The 18,906-nt window shown below is 35.7% G+C and overlaps 1 pseudogene; it reads left to right on the top strand.

Annotated features, from left to right (window-relative positions):
* Positions 1 to 1,299: 1,299 nt before the first annotated feature.
* Positions 1,300 to 2,542, top strand: LOC101978606 (histone-lysine N-methyltransferase SUV39H1 pseudogene; annotated as a pseudogene).
* The last annotated feature ends 16,364 nt before the right edge of the window (positions 2,543 to 18,906 follow it).

An 18,906-nucleotide genomic window follows, 5' to 3' on the forward strand; every position in this document is an offset into this window, starting at 1 on the left:
TAAGAAATGACCATGCTGTTTTGCTAATTGCTCATGAACCATGCACTTAACAGTTAACCCTTCTGAACAGACCTTCTATTATGATGTCACAAAAAGATTCTGAAGTTAGTGCTGAATCCACCTAGTATTTGACTTATGGTGAATCTAAATCTGCACAATTAGATGACTAAATTCATCTTTTAGAAATATCAGATATCACCCACCTTCAAGAACCTCTACATAATTCTTTTTTGTTTTTTGCTCCAAAACAAACTACACATTAAAACATATAATTGAAGCCTAATCTTATTTAGCATGTTATCTAATATGAAGACAAATAAAATTTCTAATTTTTCTCAGTTATTGAAAGACAATTAAGATACAGAGAAAATAAACACTATTGATTAAATAACATTTGTTTGTTTGTTTGTTTTACTGTAAATGAAGAGTTTTTGCTGTTGTTTTCATTAGTAGTTTTTTTTTTATACATCATGGCTGATATTTGTAATTTTTAGTAAAGAATAGGATATAATTTGTTTCTTCAACTCTTGAATGGTTAAAACTTTACAGAATACACATAAACCATATATGGATTTATATTATTATAAAGTTGAAAATCATTTGCTTACTAGGAACTTCATTCTAATCTATAGAACACCACATGTTCACATAAATCAGAGTAAAGAAAGAACTAATTGAAATTATGCAGTTTCTTATTTTGATATTCACAAAGCATAAGATTAGGTTATTTTAGGAATTTCTTTTCCTTATGCATTCTTATTTGCTCATATTAATGAATAATTAACAAAGGAGCTGGCACATGTGGTATCTGTAAACTAATTGGCTTAGAATACAACTATTAATATATCTTCTCAGGTTTTGTTGTCAACTCATTTTGCTCAACTTGAACTATAAATCCCGAGATGTTTAGATTAAGTTTTAGATATTCTTTATGTCTGACTTATTTGCCAACATCAGCCTATTACTCCTTCATTATCTCCTCTGCTCCCATGGTTTTTCTTACTGTCCATCTGACAATTAATCACAAATATGTATATGTGGTACAACAGTGACATGCATTCAGTTTTATAATTAAAAAAATTCTCAATACATATTTGATTACTTCCTCTACCTTGCCCTCATATATATAATGGGCCCATTAATTCTACTTTCCAAATCTCTTTCATGTATACCTTTTCCTTGAACTCTACTGCTACAATTCCAATCAAAACTACTCTCCATCTTTTCTTTGAAATGGGGCAATAGATCATACTGCTAAAAAACGCATGGCATGGAGGCCGGCTAGGCACGAATGTCGTTAGCCATGGGAAAAGATGGCGGAAAATTTAAAAGGCTGCAGTGTGTGTTGCAAGTCTTCTTAGAATCAGTTGCAGGATCTATGCCGCCTGGCCAAGCTGTCCTGCCCTGCCCTTGGCATCTCTAAGAGGAACCTCTATGATTTTGAAGCCGAGTACCTGTGTGATTACAAGAAGATCCGAGAATAGGAATATTACCTGGTAAAGTGGCGTGGATACCCTGACTCGGAGAGCACCTGGGAGCCAAGGCAGAATCTCAAGTGTGTGCGCTTTCTCAAGCAGTTCCACAAGGACTTAGAAAAGGAGCTGCTCTGCCAGCATTACAGGTTGAAGCCACCCCGGCATCTGGACCCAAGTTTGGCCAACTACCTCGTGCAGAATGCCAAGCAGAGGCGGGCACTTCAGCGCTGGGAGCAGGAGCTCAATGCCAAGCGCAGCCACTTAGGATGCATTACTGTGAAGAATGAAGTGGACCCGGATGGACCCCCACAGGCTTTCGTGTACATCAATGAGTACCCTGTTGGTGAGGGTATCACCCTCAACCAGGTGGCCGTAGGCTGCGAGTGTCAGGACTGTCTATGGGCACCAGCTGGAGGCTGCTGCCTTGGGGCATCCCTGCACAAGTCTGCCTACAATGACCAAGGCCAGGAGCAGCTGCGCGCCGGGCTGCCCATCCATGAGTGCAACTCCCGCTGCGGCTGCGGCTATGACTGCCCCAACCGCTTAGTACAGAAGGGCATCCGCTAAGATCTCTGCATCTTCCGCACAGATGATGGGCGTGGCTGGGGTGTACGCACTCTAGAGAAGATTCACAAGAACAGCTTTGTCGTGGAGTATGTAGGAGAGATCATTACCTCAGAGGAGGCAGAGCGGTGGGGCCAGATCTATGACCGTCAGGGTGCCACCTACCTCTTAGACCTGGACTACATGGAGGACGTGTATACTTTGGATGCCGCCTATTATGGCAACATCTCCCACTTTGTTAACCATAGTTGTGACCCCAACCTACAAGTGTGCAACGTCTTCATAGACAACCTTGATGAGCGGCTGCCCCGCATTGCTTTCTTTGCCACAAGAACCATCCGGGCAGGCGAGGAGCTCACCTTTGATTACAACATGCAAGTGGACCCCGTGGACATGGAGAGTACCCGTATGGATTCCAACTTTGGCCTGGCTGGGCTCCCTGACTCCCCCAAGAAGCAGGTCCGTATTGTGGGACTGAATCCTGCCGCAAATAGCTCTTCTAACCCTGAGAAGTTTGAGGCCAGACTGACTGAGGGGGTCTGAAGCCACCTCCCCCTCCCCCACTCCTTCCCTCCTATGGGGGAATGACTGCCAGGGCCTGGCCTGCCTCCACCTGCTCCCACTTGTCCCCTCTACCCACCTTCCCGCACCTGCTCCACCTGCTCCAGCTGCTCCAGGGTCAGGGCTGCAGTGAGGACCAACTCCAGGAGTCCCCTAACTCTGTTCCAGCTCCATCTGTTGGTTGCACTTACAAACCCCTGCCCACCTTCAGAAGTACCTTTTTCCCATCAGGATTTTCTGCAGTTGGGATTTATGACCTATGAAGAAGGTCCAAGGGGTGAGCCCAGCCCCAGAACAGAAAGATGCTTGTTTCTGCCTGGAGCCTGAGGGGTCTGCTGCAGCTCTCCTCCCTATTGCCTTGGGGTATGGGGAAGCAACACCCCGGGGAGGCAGACATCAGAGCCCAGAGTTTCCAGCATGACTTGAAGCTGGTTCTCCAACCACAGAACCTTTATACTAGTGAAAGAAAAAGGGGTTTCCAGGGTAGGGTGCTAAGGCTGGTTTTTGCCCATTGTGCTTATGATGCTTATGATGTTGGCCTTAAGAGTCATAGGATATCTTCCAGGGCTTTACATCTGAGAAGTGGATGCCCATGGCCCACTGACCAGTGAGAGGAAGGTGATCTATACTTTGCTAGCCCTGAAGGTGGCCAGGACTGAGTTCTATCTTCAAGGAACACAGAGAAGATGTCCCAGGCTTTCAGGAACACTGAGTGTTAGGACTCCTGCCATGGGGTGTGATGATTTCTAGGATTACTCAGAGGTGGAATCAAGACCTAGATAATCCTAGATAGCACTTAGGAGAATAAGGTGCATTGATGGAAAGCTGATGAGGTGCAACTGGTCCACGTGGATTGTCTCGGGGAAGCCTTGCCACAGAGGTGGATCCCAGGAAAGGGCCTCTATGGTAGAAGGCAAAGTACAGGCCAAGAATGGGGGAAAGTTTACCCACTAAGATACAGTAAGGCAAGAAGAAATCTACTTCCCACCAGCCTCAGCCTCTCGCCCTTTGTGCTACTGGTCCACTGGTCTCCCAAATTGCCTACAAATGTACAAAAGGTGAAAGTTCTGACGGCTGCCTCGCCCTGCTCCTCCACCCCTGTGAGGTCTTCTCTAGGAAACTTTTACTGACTACCTGTGCCTAGAGTGCCCCTGTGTGAGACTGTGCACCCTGCTACCAGATCTATGTGTCTATGTGTCTGTCCTGCCTTTGCCCCCAAGGCTGACCTTCAGGCATGGACTGAACGTGGTTCTCCTCTTGTACACCTCGCAGCTCTAAACAGCCTGGAGTGGGCATCAATAAAATACATTGTTGACTAAACACACACACACACACACACACACACACACACACACACACACACGGCATAAAACTTACCATCTGAATTATTTTTAAGTGCCTACTTCAGTAGCATTAGGCATGTTTACATTGTGAAGCAGATCTGCAGAGCCTTTTCATCCTGTACATCTAGAACTCTACATTCATGTCTCCTCCCCAGAGTCCCTGTCATACAACTTTCAGTTTCTATGAATTTGTTTACTTTACACACCTGTTATAAATGGCAGCATAAGGTACTTGTCTTTCTCTGATGCACTTGGCATAATGTCCTCAAGGTTCACCAATGTTATAGATTGTGAGAGGATTTCCTTCCTTTGTGAGGCTCAATGATATTCCATTATGCAATATTTTGTCTAATTATCCACTGATGTCTATTTAGTTTGCTTTGACAGCTTGGGCATTGTGAATAGTACAGCTATGAACTGTGGATATGCACATATCTCTGAGACCTGGCTCCAGTTATTTTGGATATCTAGTTAGTTGTGTTTTTTTTCCTAGTATTTTGAGAAAAGTTCATAGTGTTCTTCAGAGCAGTTGCACCAGGATTTATCATACCAGCAATGCACACAGGTTACAAGGTTACAATCTTCTACATCCTTCCCAGCACTTGTTATTTTCTGGTTTCTGTTTTGTTTTATTTTGTTTTAATAGCAGGGACCCTGCTTAGTGAAAGGTAATATTGTATTATGGATTTTATTTGTATTTCTTGATGACTGGTGACTTTAATTATCTCTTCATATACTCACTGGCCATTTGTATATTATCTAGAAAAGAATGTCTATTCTAGGCTTTTGTCCTTTTTATTTTATTTTATGTATGTATGTATGTATGTACTTACGTATTAGTACTGTGGAATGAACTCAGGGGTGCTGAAACACTGAGCCACATTACTAGTGTAGTCCTTCTTATTTTTTATTTTGAGGCAGGATCTTGCTAAGTAGCTTATGGCTTCACTAAGTTATTGAGGCTGGCTTTGAACTTGCAATCCTCCTGCCTCAGCCTCCTGAGCTGTTGAGTTTATAGGCATGTACCAATGCCCTCAGCTCCCTTACATATTTTTAAAAAATATTATTTGATTTTGTTGTCATTGTTGTTGAACTGTAGAAATTCTTTACATTTTCTGGGTATTAACCCCTTTTTAGATATTATGTTTTACAAATATTGTCTTGAGTGTGTAGGTTGCCTTTTTACTTTACTGATTGGTCCCTGTAATCTGAGTGGTGCTTAGGATCCTCTTATCATACTCCCCAATTTATTCTCCATATCTTGGAAAATTATTTTCAAACCTAACTATAATCTTGTAATTTCATAAGTTGTTAGTCCTTTATGCCTTTTCAAAACTCAGGATAGAACTCAAACTGCTTACAATTGTGCTACTTAATTGGGCTGCTACCTGCCTTGCCAACATTTTTCCACATGTTCTTATCCCTTATCTTGTGCCACACTTGCTTTCTCCTACTTACTCTCATGCTTCTCCTAGTCTTAGGTATTTTTCCTCTACATTGCTTTTCTCCTTATTCTTTGAGAAGTGAACTTTCTATAGTTTTTGAAACTCAGATAAAATGTGAATTATTCAAGGAAGTCTTCTCTGGCTCACAGACCTAGAACAACTTTTTCTAGTTATATAATGTCAACACTCTCTGAACTCAACTGTAGCATTTATTAAAATTTTAATGGAACAATTATTTCTGTAAAGTATGCAATAATTCATATCCTCTTTTCTCAACCAGAAAATAAGATAATAACCATTCATTCCTGTTCGCCACTGTGTCTCCAAATCTAGCAGATTTCCCTACCTATGTAACTGTTCAATAAATGTTTTGGAGATTAATAAAATGACAGGTGAAGGAAAAAACAAGCATCTGATTTCTATACTGCAATCTGAGAGAACTAGTTAACAGTGACAGTTTGAGAAGCATAGATCATGGACTTGGGGTGAGTGTGTCATATCTAGTTGATACTTAAGAGTAAAGTGTTAAGTGAAAAATGTAGTAGGTTCAAAGCTACAGACAGGACAGTGAAATATTGAGGGAAAACTATAATAGAATATAGGTAAGGAGTCACAGAACAGGTAAAAATCAAAATTGATTTAGTAGCGATGTTAGCTAAAAAAAAAAAAAAAAACCCAAAACAAAAACAGCACAATAAGGACCTAGGAAATTCATATGAATGGAATTGAAGGGCCATGTGCTTTTGATCTATTGGCCATGAGACACTCAGGACAGGCGAGTGATACAGAGTGATAGATGTACTTGCATGGGGAAAAAAATGCTAATACTATTCAAGTTCATGGTCTACAATTCAGACATAACTGCTCAGGTTATTTTTCTTCAAATTTTAAACAGCTTGTTTTAGCCTGCTTTTTGCTGCTTGGTCCAAAAACCTGACAAGAATAATTTTAGAGGAGGAAGAGTTTATTTGGGTTCATGATTTCATTGGTCTCAGTCCATAGATGGCTGACTTCATAGCTCTGGATTCAAGATGAGGCAGAACATCCATGCAGAAGGGCCCAGAGGAGGAAAGTAGCTTAGGACATGATAATCAGGAAGCAGTTAGTGCTCCTTCACTAGGGTCATGATATATACCCCGAAAACATACCTTCTCCAGTCACACTCTACTTGCCTACAGTTACCACCCAGTTAACCTATTCAAGTGGATTACTTCACTGATTGGGGAATCTCATAACCCAATCACATCACCCTTAAACTTTCCTTACATTGTCTCACACATGAGGTTTGGGAGGACACCTCATATCTAAACCAGAACATGCCTGATTTCAGTTATTATAGTTTTTCACTGTTATGATTTGGATATGATTTGACTGTGTCCCCCAAGTGTTCATGGGTTGAGATATAAGCCAATTGTGAGATATTCAAAGGGTGGTAATTCACCTCAACTGTGGTATTTAGAGATATGTCCTTAGGAGGAGATTAGGGTTGGATAAGATGTCTGGGTGGAAACCTCATGATTAAATACTGGTAGCTTTATGAGATGAAGATAAACCAGAAGAGATACACACACACCTACACAAACCACACACACACACTTTGGCTCCCTGTCTCTCAACATGTGATGCCCTGCCCTACCTTGGAACTCTGTCATCAAGAAAGTCCTTACTAGATGAATGCCTTAACCTTGAACCTCTGAGCCAAAATAAGCCTTTTCTCTTTAAAAACATATCCAGTCTATTGTGTTTTTTGGCAACAGAAAGTAAGCTAGTACACATATCATTGCCTCTTTTAACTGTTCTGTGTCTCTCTATGAGATCCATGCCATTTATACTACTTTAAAATAGGTATTCCTATAATTTTAGGAAGGTATTAAAAGTAAAGCAAGCAGAACTAGGTGTGACTCCATGGTATTTCTTGTTTTGCATGGGCCAGGCCCTGATTTTCCCCAGCATTACAGGGGGAGAAAAAGAACAAAAAGAAAAAATAAAGTAAAGCATGATGAGTGAAGCAATTTAGAAAACTTTACTGGACCCTTTACTAGACCAGGAGACTCTGTCTAATTTTAAATAGTAATCTAACATTTCCAAGTAGGAATGTATGTATGCAGTTTTACCTATCAGAAATCATCTTTCCTTATGACAGGGAAAATGTCTCCCTCTCTCTCTCTCCCCCCACCTCCTTTCTCTTTCTCTTTTTCTGCTGAAATCTACATGTAATACATGGTTTGTTGTTTTAATTTTATTATCCCTTCCCCCTCCCCCATATATTTTTTCTTTATTTGATGGGGGCGCCAGGGATTGAACCTATGGGTGCTTAACCACTAAGCCACACACCAGCCCTTTTATTTTTTTATTTTTTATTTCAAGACAGGTCTCGCTAAGTTGCTGAGGCTGGCCTCAAACTTGCAATCTTCGTACCTCACTTCCAGAGTTTCTGGGGTTACACGTGTGAACCACTGTGACTGGTGCTCTAACCTGAACAATAATCTTCTGTTAAATATTTTGCAATCATTTAAGATCAGAAATATAAAGACATTAATTTCAAGTGGTAGCTTTAATTTCTGATTGTGACTATCAATTTTATTTACTTTTATTATTCTAAGAAGGAAGGTATTTTTTGATAAAAAAAAAGAGAAAAAATTTAATGCTGTTTTCTAGGTAATATTTAACACATTAATATATGTGAAGAGATTTTGGTCCTTACTATTTCATAAAGATGTCTTTGCTCCTTTGAAATGCCAGTGTCTGACAGTTGGAAATTCCTTACTCTGTTGAATAAGCTCTCGATCTGGGAAAATACCAAGAATATACAAGCAGTTGACCTTTAAACAAGCTTGCCTTCTACTGCGATTTTTAAGTCTCTATGGTTGAACTTGTTTATAATGGAATTTTTCTATTATATATTATCATAAATGTAATAGTTTATAAGTTATCAAATAATGTTAAATTCTCTGTGTTTCAACATACTAGAAAAAGGTGTGGAACCTTGAATGTCCTGTTACTTTCATCATTCAGGTACTATAGGGCTCCTTTTCTTTCTCACAGTGCTCCTTGTTGATGAATATTAGTGTGCATAAAAGTACACCAACAAAACTTTATGCTTCATATATTTTTTGGCTTTCTACATAAGGCCCATTAAGTACGTATCTTTCCAGACAAATCAATTTCCTTCCTTCTCTGCCTCCCAGGTTTCTTGTCAGTAAAATGAAGGGTTTTGAGTAACAGCTTTTTGAGCTCCATCAGTTACTGTCTCTCTCTGTTATGGATTCTCAGTGGGGGTGATATTATTCCCAAATTGTTTCCTTAGGAGGTGGCATCTTAGAGATTATAATAGTCCCTGGAGCTCCAAAGGCCCACCATACCTAATATATATATATATATATATATATATATATATATATATATATATACACATACATACATATACACTAAATCTGAGATATTAAAATTCCATGGAAGGAAGGGTGCAATTAGAAGTTGTTTCCTTTGGAGGTGACAAGTTTTTCTTAAAAGTTGTGCAACACTGCTTTATATATTGGCACATCTCAGATCATGAATGCTTGCTATATCATTTTTACAACGTATTAATCCTTTTCTCTTTGGTGTCATATGATAATTATATGGTCAATAACAAATGTTCAGAGTGATTATTTTTTTCCAACATTTGCTTAGGTATAGACATTATGTCTATATTTCAGATTGATTATTTTAATTATAAGGCATGGTTTTAAAATAGTAGGGAAAATCATGACTTGAGTTACTATTTATGTAAATATTGAAGGACTTTTAAATATTTGGTACAAATTACACTAATACCATTAACAGTATTTCTTATCCTGTTTGGGCAAAACATTTTGAAGAAAAAATAAGCATATATGTGTGTTTAAGCTATTTTAGCATAGGACATTTCTAAATGTCCGTTTTTATGAGGCAAATTAAAACACAATGAAACAAAACAGAAAACAAAAAATTCAGAAAGTGACCCAGAATAATAACAAAATTGTCATTAAAACGTAATCAGTTTTCACAAAGATTTACAAAGATTCTAAAAGATTTTACACTTTATATATGAGAAGCAATTATTCAAATGACAAAGTTCCTGGAGTTCCCATGAGTTTGAGATAGAGAAGATAAACCACTACTATCTGCAAATCTGAACCTGCAGATGCTCCTGCTAACCCTGACTCACCTGGCTCTGCTGCAGGCTCTGCTGCAAGCTCCGATTGCCATGTGCACACAGGCTTGCTGCAGTTAAAGACCAATCAGTGATTTCCAAGAATCAACTCATCAGTAGTTAATACAGAAAACTCTTTTTTAAAAACACAGACTAATAAACACAAAAATGTCTAAGTGCAGTCAAGGAAGTGCAATGAAGTGAGTAGTTTGATTTCCCATTACACTGTGATCATGCTTATATTATCTACACACACGTAATATAAGTGCATACATAGACATATATGTACAACTATGTGGATACCAAACACATTATAAATACACAAGAATATGATAGAATAATGCCCGCCCCTAAAGATGTAAACATATATCATAATCCCCTGAACCCGTGCATATGTCCTATTACAGGGCAAAGGAAAATTAAGGTTACAGATGAAAATAAAGTTTCTAATCAACTGACCTGATAATAAAATAATGATCCTGGCTTAGGTTGTACCCAGTATAATTATTGGGTCCAGACTTGAGAAAGAGGGAGGCAAAAGAGTCAGACTCCTTGACAGACAGCATCATCAGACACTGGCCCTTCCTGATTTCAGAAATGAAAGGGGGCCACAAACCCAGAACTGGGGGCAGTCCCTAGAAGGAGGAAAAGCAAGAAAACTGACTCTTCCCTATAGCCCCTTTAAGACTTCACGCCCAGAGATCATTCTGGATTTTTGAGTTCCAAGAATAATATAATAAATTTGTTTTGTTTTAAACCACTAAGCTTGTAGTCTTTTGTTAAGCATCATCAGGAAGATAATGCAATGAAGTAAAATATTCAAAGACTATAAATGTACTAAGAACAAATGAACTGAAAATATGAGAAATTATGCTTCTGTCTTTAAAGACATGATTTTTATACAAAGGTGGACAATAGAGTAGTTCTGAAGATTTCTAGAGGTAGCCTACTTAATTCCAAGTCCTTGCAATTCTAGGAGGGTAACCCCAGCAAATTACTTAAATTTGTGATTATCTTTTACTAATAAATGGAATAATAATTGCATCTAAAAAATTATAGCAAATAAATGCAAACAATGTTATAATGAACTGCATACTATATAATAAATCCTATGGATAGCTTTCTTGTTACTTTTATATTAACTTTTTGTCTGCTATTTGTGCTACTATTATTCTGAGACCACTAGAGCATTTAATTTAGTTTTTGTATTGCATCTTACATGGTCAGTATAATTTTTAGGTTTCAATATTATACTGCTGGTTAAATGAAAACCTGAATTAATTTTATGGATTGATAGAGAGAGATTTATTAAGGGGTGTTTATAATAATCTCATTATTATTGGTAAAGCAAAACTTATTTCAGACATTTTTCTATAGCTGGCCATATGGGATCTGAATCACTAATATTAGTATCTTCAATATGAATTTTGTGCATCAGTAATAAATATGGGAAACTTGATAATTATTTATTTGTGGGCATTTTTCAAAGTTAAATTAACTCATCTTCTTTCTTTGAAAATATATAGGAGATTATATTTATAGGTTCACTGGTCACTATTTATTGGTTATTGTTATCAACTTTTTTGTGTCATATTTTTGTTAAATAAGGCTATTATGATGATAAGCCTGCTTATTTGGGGATACATTTATTTATGTTAAAAGAAGTAATTTCAAAGATAAAACTTTTCTTTGATTTGTTCTCCCTCATAGGAAAGTTGATATCAGCAACTTTTAAACAATGAAACATCCATTCCCTTTCATATATTTATACCACCACAGATTCACTTACATTAGACAAACTCAAGGAAAGAACATATTGTACATTGCTCAGAGCTACACAGAACCATTGAGATGTGAAGAGTTCCCTAATGAAATTTTTTATATTTAAAAATATTTTTATACAGAGAAAGAAATCCAAGCACTGCAAAATTCTACATTCATCAAATTTTTGAAGCCTTTTAATATTGTGCATGATATAGGATTGTTTTGCAGTTATAACAACATCAAACAGAGAAGGGTGATCGGTTGATAGACTCAGCAACTCATGAGACTGGAAAGATTGTAAAAGTCATCAAATCCACACATTCAGCTCAAATTTGACAATATATTGAAAAACCCATTAAAAGTTATAGCATTCTTCATCATTTGTCAGGATATTAGAGATATCAACCATTTATACTATGACATAGGCTCCTTTAGTTTAACTCTATGTATAATGGAAATGAAAAATAGTAGATTTTTATTCTGCTTTTTTTGTTGTTGTTTTACATAATAAAAGTTTCTCAGGTTTATAGACTACTAAAAAGCTTTCAATTTTCTGTTCCTCTTCTGAGTAGAAAAGAAGCATACCATTATTTGTTATTCTTTGGTTTATAGTTTTCAACATCAGATATTTCCTATCAGTGACTGTAAAGTTTCTCTGAGTGTTTAATGAATATATTGACTAAATGAAATATCTTTAATTTATTTTAAAGGCAAAACCACCTTCTTGTTTCTTTTTAGATGCTACCACTTTAAATGAATGAATGAATGTGATACATCAATTGTGTTTTCATTGTGTGGATTTGGCATTCAGCACTGAAACCTAGTTAAAAAAATATATATATATGTGTATATATATATATATATATATATATATATAATGAAGATGAAAAATACATCTTTTCTTTAGACTGGTACATGTAGCCAAACAAAAACTAAGAAGTTTGTTTATAGAAGGAGTTAAAAACTTATTAACAGAAACCAACTTGTCCCAGATGAATTTTCCATACCTGAATTTATTTGGGATTTTTGGGTTTTGTAGCAAAGTTGATTTTATTTATTTAGTTATCATTTATTTATTTGATTTGATTTGATCTTTTTAGTTATATACCACAGTACAGTCTATTTTGACATATTTATGCAAACATGGAGCATATTTTATTCTAATTAGGATCCCAGTCTTGTGGATATACACAATGTTGGGATTCACTGTGGTGTATTCACATATGTACATAGGAAAGTTATGTCATATTCATTCTGCTCTTTTACCTATCTCTAATCCCCCTCCCTTCTCTTTGTCAAAGTTGATTTTTAAAGGCAAGAGATTGCCAGTCTCCTCAAATCTAGTTTTGTTGTAGAAATTAAGGAATTATAGGTGAAAATAGTTTGAGAATATTAGAGTATTACCTCAAAATATGGAATTTGACAATTCTTTTATAAAAGAAAAACCTCAATTAATAGAAGTTTTTCTATTTAAGCAGTTTCAGGGAATAATAAAGGGGGTGGTGAGTGTAAATAGGAAAAAAATGTTTCCTTAAATCTGGGAGCTAGAGATGTCTATTTGTAAATCAAACAATTCAACTTTAACTTGAATATATGTGTATGTTAGAGGTTTTAAAACAGAGATTCATGTGTATGTTTAAAAAAAAGATTTAAAACATGGAAGAGTGCAGAATTGTAAATAGTCTTTATTAGTATTTTTCCTCTGTCCTCTGATTGTCCAGTTTAAAATCAAAATATTAAAAACCAATGTATATGGATGCACATGCTCACTTTGTATGTCTGTGCAGTATACATATTCAATACTATGTTTATTTCTTATTACTAAAGTAAAATTTGAAAATTGGTATGGAAGTCATAATATTCCTTTTTATTTACATTAAATATTTATTTCACAAATATTGTTGAGCATTTCAAATGCTAACCAGCATCCTTGAGGGATAATTATGGCTTTTAGAGAAAAGGGATAGGGTTAGCTAAAAATAATTCTTTTGGACACCATAGGAAATAAACAAAATAAAGTATTATTTTATAATATTCTAATAGTAATAATTATAAAATTATTTCATAATATTTTCTCCTACCTGTAAGTTATGGTACTTATTTTAATGTTTAATTTTTAAAAATTTTTAGTGAAATAAAGTCAAAGAGTCACATGTAAACTCCTACTTTCAATATTCCTAAAATGTGAATTTGAATTATTGTTTGTACATCGGGAACACCTACTGGCTAGTTCACTTAAAAGAGTCTTATTTGCAGCTTTATTAAGCTAATGACATGATTAAGCCTCAACATACCCAAAGTGTAACAGCCACAAGAAAATGTATCATACTCACTCAAAAGAGACAACCTCCATTTTCTAGGTTTCTTTTTTTTTTTTCCTTCAAAATTTGTTGAAACTGTGTACTCTTTCACTTTACAATGTGTTTCTCTGAATGGTCCACATGCTTAAGAACTCTGGAGATAGGAAGAAGCCCTTCATTATTATTACTTTGTCTCATTTTGCAAATTTACTCTAGTCAGAGTGCAAAGAAGAAGAAAATTAAAGCAATAATATATTATTTATATTGACCCGTCAATTATATTTGAGAAGGGACAAAAACATTGGTTATAAGCAGGTAATTGAAAGGATTCATAGACTTCCACAAGTTGTACTGCCACAAAACTTTAATATAGGCAAAGTGTATAGTATAGCAGAACAATAGCAGGACAGGATGTCAAAAATAGATCTCTTACTTCCAGGGGAAGACACAGTTTTATTTCTCAATTGCATAGAGTATTCTTTGTCTTCAGATCATTAAACAACAAGACATTTGTTTGGCATCTCTTTTTAGGATTGCCCAAGGCGAAAAATTGCATGGGAATTTTCTTTCTTTATCCTATGTTTTATATAGCGTAAGCCAAGCTGTGTAAATCAAACTAGGTTGAACCAGACGTAAATTTTTAATCCATCCATAAACAATATAGGTAATTTGCACTGGATACTTCTGGAGAGTTTCAAACTATAAACCATACTTTATCAATAACATATCTGTTTTAATCAGCTTTTCCACTGCTGTGACTAAAAGATCTGACAAGAATAAATTTAGAGGAAGAAAATTATATTGGGAGTCTCACAGTTTCAGAGGTCTCAGTCAGTAAATAGCTGCTCCATTTCTTGGGGCTCAAGGTGAGGTAGAACATTATGACAGAAGAATATGGTGGACAGAAGCAGGTCACATAATGACCAGGAAGCAGAGAGACTCCATTCTCCATATATAAAATATATACCTTAAAGGTATGCCCCCAAAGACCCACTTCTTCCAGCTATATTCTACCTGCCTTCAGTTACCACTCAGTTAATATCTATCAGGGGACTAATTCACTAATTGGGTTAAGGCTCTCATAATGCAATCATTTTACCTCTAAGCCGTTTTTCTTTGTCTCACACATGAGCTTTTGGGGGACCCTTAATATCTAAACCATAACAACATCTTATTCTTATATTGGTCCAAAGTCATTACCCAACTTCCAGGTATCCCTGGAGACAATCACAGAGGTGACCAACTGCAGTGGTAAAATAACGTGTTTTACACACAGCTGGTGATATTTTCACTTTAATAAAGAGGAAACAAAAATAGTATCAATAATCAGTTCTCTCAAGGTTATTATTTAGAGCCCAATTTGAAATCTATCAATTGACACCTAACCCTGAATCTTCTAATGGAACACATCCACTCCTCGGAAAAAATGTGCTTTTCCATTCTCACTGACAGTGTTGAAATAGCATAGTGATCTCAAATGTGAGAATTAGCATCATTTTCATTTATATATGTATTGCATACATATATATCATAATGATCTCAAACAATAATAATAATATAATTTATGAAAGTTATGAATAAGAGATTTGCTTTTTGTAAATCTCCCAAGATTATTCATATCAAAATGAGAAGCAATCTCATAAACATCAGGAATATTTTGTTAATGATAAAATGTAAAACTACTATAAAAATTCAAGGATAATTTTTATTGGAGTTAAAATAATACTAAGAATCTCAGTTTACAACAGCATCCAAATTGACCTGAATAAGCTTGCTAAGAAGGTATACTGTGCATATAACTATTTAATAAAGAGAATGCTTCTGTGTGGAGGGCAGGGGTTCAGTCATATCAAAACTCATTGCCCTATTGCTTCTTAATCAAAGAGAAAAATTTTAAAAGCTGTAGGAAAAAGCATGTTGTCAGGAAACAAAAAAATTAAATTTAATGAAATAATTTATGTAGCAATTATTTAAGTGAGATATCTTTCCAGATGCTGTCCTTACAGTTTTACTTTATTTTTTTCCTTATTCTAAACATCACCATATACTTATAGCACAAAGCCTTGCCTTTTAGAACTGAACACCTTATTTGTTCTTGATCTGTGCTTCAGAGAAAAAGAATTGTATTTACTGTGGCAGGTTTTAAGGGTCACTGAGAATCCATAGTATTTCTTGAGTGGAAATTAAAAATAAAAATATTTTTTTTCTTTATAAGATTAGGAAAAAATGTAACAGGCAATATGAAAGTCATCATTCACTTTCTCACTTTCACATATTTGTTCAATTAAAATATCTTCCTTATCAGTTTAAGGATTGCTTCTCATTATATAATGGCATTGTAGTGGTGTAGCAATTTACACTTTCTCTGGGTCATGGCCTATACTGACATGCTTCTAATTTTAAGATTTTAAAACAAATTGTTGTGAAGTATCCTTTTTAATTGAAGGCACCTCATTGGAAAACAAAGAGTTTTCTGATTCCCCATTCAGTATGTCCCTGTGTAAAAGGTGCATTAAAAGTAAGAAAAAAGAATCAGAAATATGTAATTCTAAAACTGTTATTTCTTACTTTGTTGTTCTCCTTTCTCTGATCTATGCCCTCTCAATCTGGAATCAGAAGTTCAGTTTGTGATCTCCACCAAAAAATATCTGAGAACTTACCATTTCTTTTCCTCCAGTTTCTGTGAATTCACCTCACTGAGGCAGTAAAAAGCATCACCATCCTTCTCCATTTTTTTCCTGAGAGTGGAGTAGATTTGGGAAAAGAATCCTAATTTGTTTCAACTAAGTTGGGTTAGAGTAAGTGACTATAAAGAATAAAGAACACTATGATACACATAGACACAATGTCTGTTATATTTAGGGTTAGATTTTCTTTGCTGACTGTGGTAATTCATAATTTCTTTTTTTGTTGTTGGCAGTAAATCATAAAAGCCTTCTATGTAATTTTTCTAACCATGACTGTATCTGTCTGAATCCAGATATCAAGAAGCTGCTAAGCATCAGAGAAAAAATCTGGAAAAGAAACTCTTCAAGACCTCTAAATATTTCCAAAAAAAAGTATTACTCAAAAATATTATTCCTTGGGACTGAGGTTATAGCCCAGTGGTAGAGTGCTTGCCTAGCATGTGTGAGGTCCTGGGTTGGATCCTCAGCACCACATAAAGATAAATAAATAAAATAAAGGTATCCATCTACAACTACAAAATTTTTTAAAATAATATTATTTCTTACACTCATACACCAAGACATCTAAAGAGAATAAGATTACTGTTGTCTGATGTTAAGTTTCTTATTGATTTGTTTGTTCATCTCTCCATTCATCCAATATTAATTTATTACTTGCTCTGTGGCAGCCACTGATGTAGGTACTTAGGTACTGGAAATACAGCACCCTCATGGAGCTTATGTTCTACTGCTAGGAAAGACCATATATCTATGGTGATAAATATTAAATTGAAGAATAATGCACAGAAGAGAAGTAGAATAGTGTAGCAGGCTTATTGGTTATTGGGTAAGAAATGCCTCGTTAAGAAGCTTACCCTTTGTGTGTGTGTGTGAAAGCCAGCTTTAATATTTGCCTCCATTCAAAATGCATTTTAAAAGTAAATTGGGGGCACTTGATGAGGAAGAGCACATTGACGGTAACCAAAAGTTAGCCGGATGCTTCCTCTGGTGGTTTTTTATTATTATTTATATATGACAGTGGAATGCATTACAATTTTTATTACACATATAGAGCACAATTTTTCATATCTCTGGTTGTATACAAAATATATTCACATCAATTCATGTCTTTAGACATGTAGTTTGGATAATAATGATCATCATATTCCACCATCATTTATAACTCCATTCCCCCTCACTTCCCCTCCAACCCCTCTGCCCTTCTAGAGTTCATCTATTCCTCCCATGCTCCCTCTTTCTATCCCACTATGAATAAGCTTCCCAAAATCAAAGAAAACATTTGGCATTTGGTTTTATGGGATTGGCTAACTTCACTTAGCATTTTCTTCTCTAACTCCATTTATTTACCTGCAAATGCCATAATTTTATTCTCTTTTATTGCTAATATCCCATTGTATATATATGCCATATTTTTTTATTCATTCATCTATTGAAGGGCATGCAGGTTGGTTCCACGGTCCAGCTATTGTGAATTGTGTTGCTATAAACACTAATGTGGCTCTGTCCCTGTAGTATGCTGTTTTTTAAAATCCTTTGATTATAGACAGAGGAGAGGGATAGCTGGGTCAAATGGTGGTTCCATTCCCAATTTTCCAAGAAATCTCCATACTGCTTTCCATATTGGTTGTACCAATTTGCAGTCCCACGGGGAGTGTATAAGTGTACCTTTTTCCCCACCTCCTCACCAACACTTATTGTTGTTTATATGCATAATAGCTGCCATTCTTAACTGGAGTGAGATGAAATCTTAGATTGGTTTTGATTTGGTTTCTCTAATTGCTAATGATGATGAACATTTTTTATATATTTATTGATTGATTATATATCCTCTTCTGAGAAGTGTCTGTTTATAGCCCATTTATTGATTGGGTTATTTGGTTTTTTGGTTTTTCTTTTTTTTATACTTAGCTTTTTGAGTTCTTTATATACCCTAGTGATCCTAGAGATTAGTGCTCTATCTGATGTATGAGGGGTAAAGATTTGCTCCCAAGATGTAAGCTCTCTATTCACCTCACAGATTGTTTCTTTTGCTGAGAAGAAGCTTTTTAGTTTGAGTAGATCCCATTTATTGATTCTTGATTTTAATTCTTGTGCCAAAGGAGTCTTATTAAGGAAGTTGGGACCTAATCACACATGATGGAGATTAGCGGAAGCTTACCCTTAATAAAATATTTGAACTCATCTTGGAACCCAGATTTGTAGTTTTTCAGGGAGTGGAGCACAGATAAATGAAAGTACAAGGGCAATTTTGCATGGCACAAAAACCTCAATTTTCCTGACATTGTTGTTCTGACTCAACAGAGGCTGTAAAAACACAACAGAGTTTTCACAGGCATTCTACATTTTTATCTATTTTTAATATGTAAAACAATTTGAACATAATAATGTTATATTTTAATATTGATATTATTCGAAAATAATTGAAACCTTCAGTAAAGTGAAGAAAATGGGGCCAGTATCCATATACTTACTACCTAGGTCTGATAAATCTTTAATATTAAAATTTCCAAGATTCCTTCAAGAAGTAAAGAAGTAGATCATAAAGTCATGTGTGTACCTGTATTATTTAGGGGTTATTATAATAGGTAGCAGG

The sequence above is a fragment of the Ictidomys tridecemlineatus genome, chromosome 5 (assembly GCF_052094955.1).
Source record: "Ictidomys tridecemlineatus isolate mIctTri1 chromosome 5, mIctTri1.hap1, whole genome shotgun sequence".
NCBI classification, from domain to species: Eukaryota; Metazoa; Chordata; class Mammalia; order Rodentia; family Sciuridae; genus Ictidomys; species Ictidomys tridecemlineatus.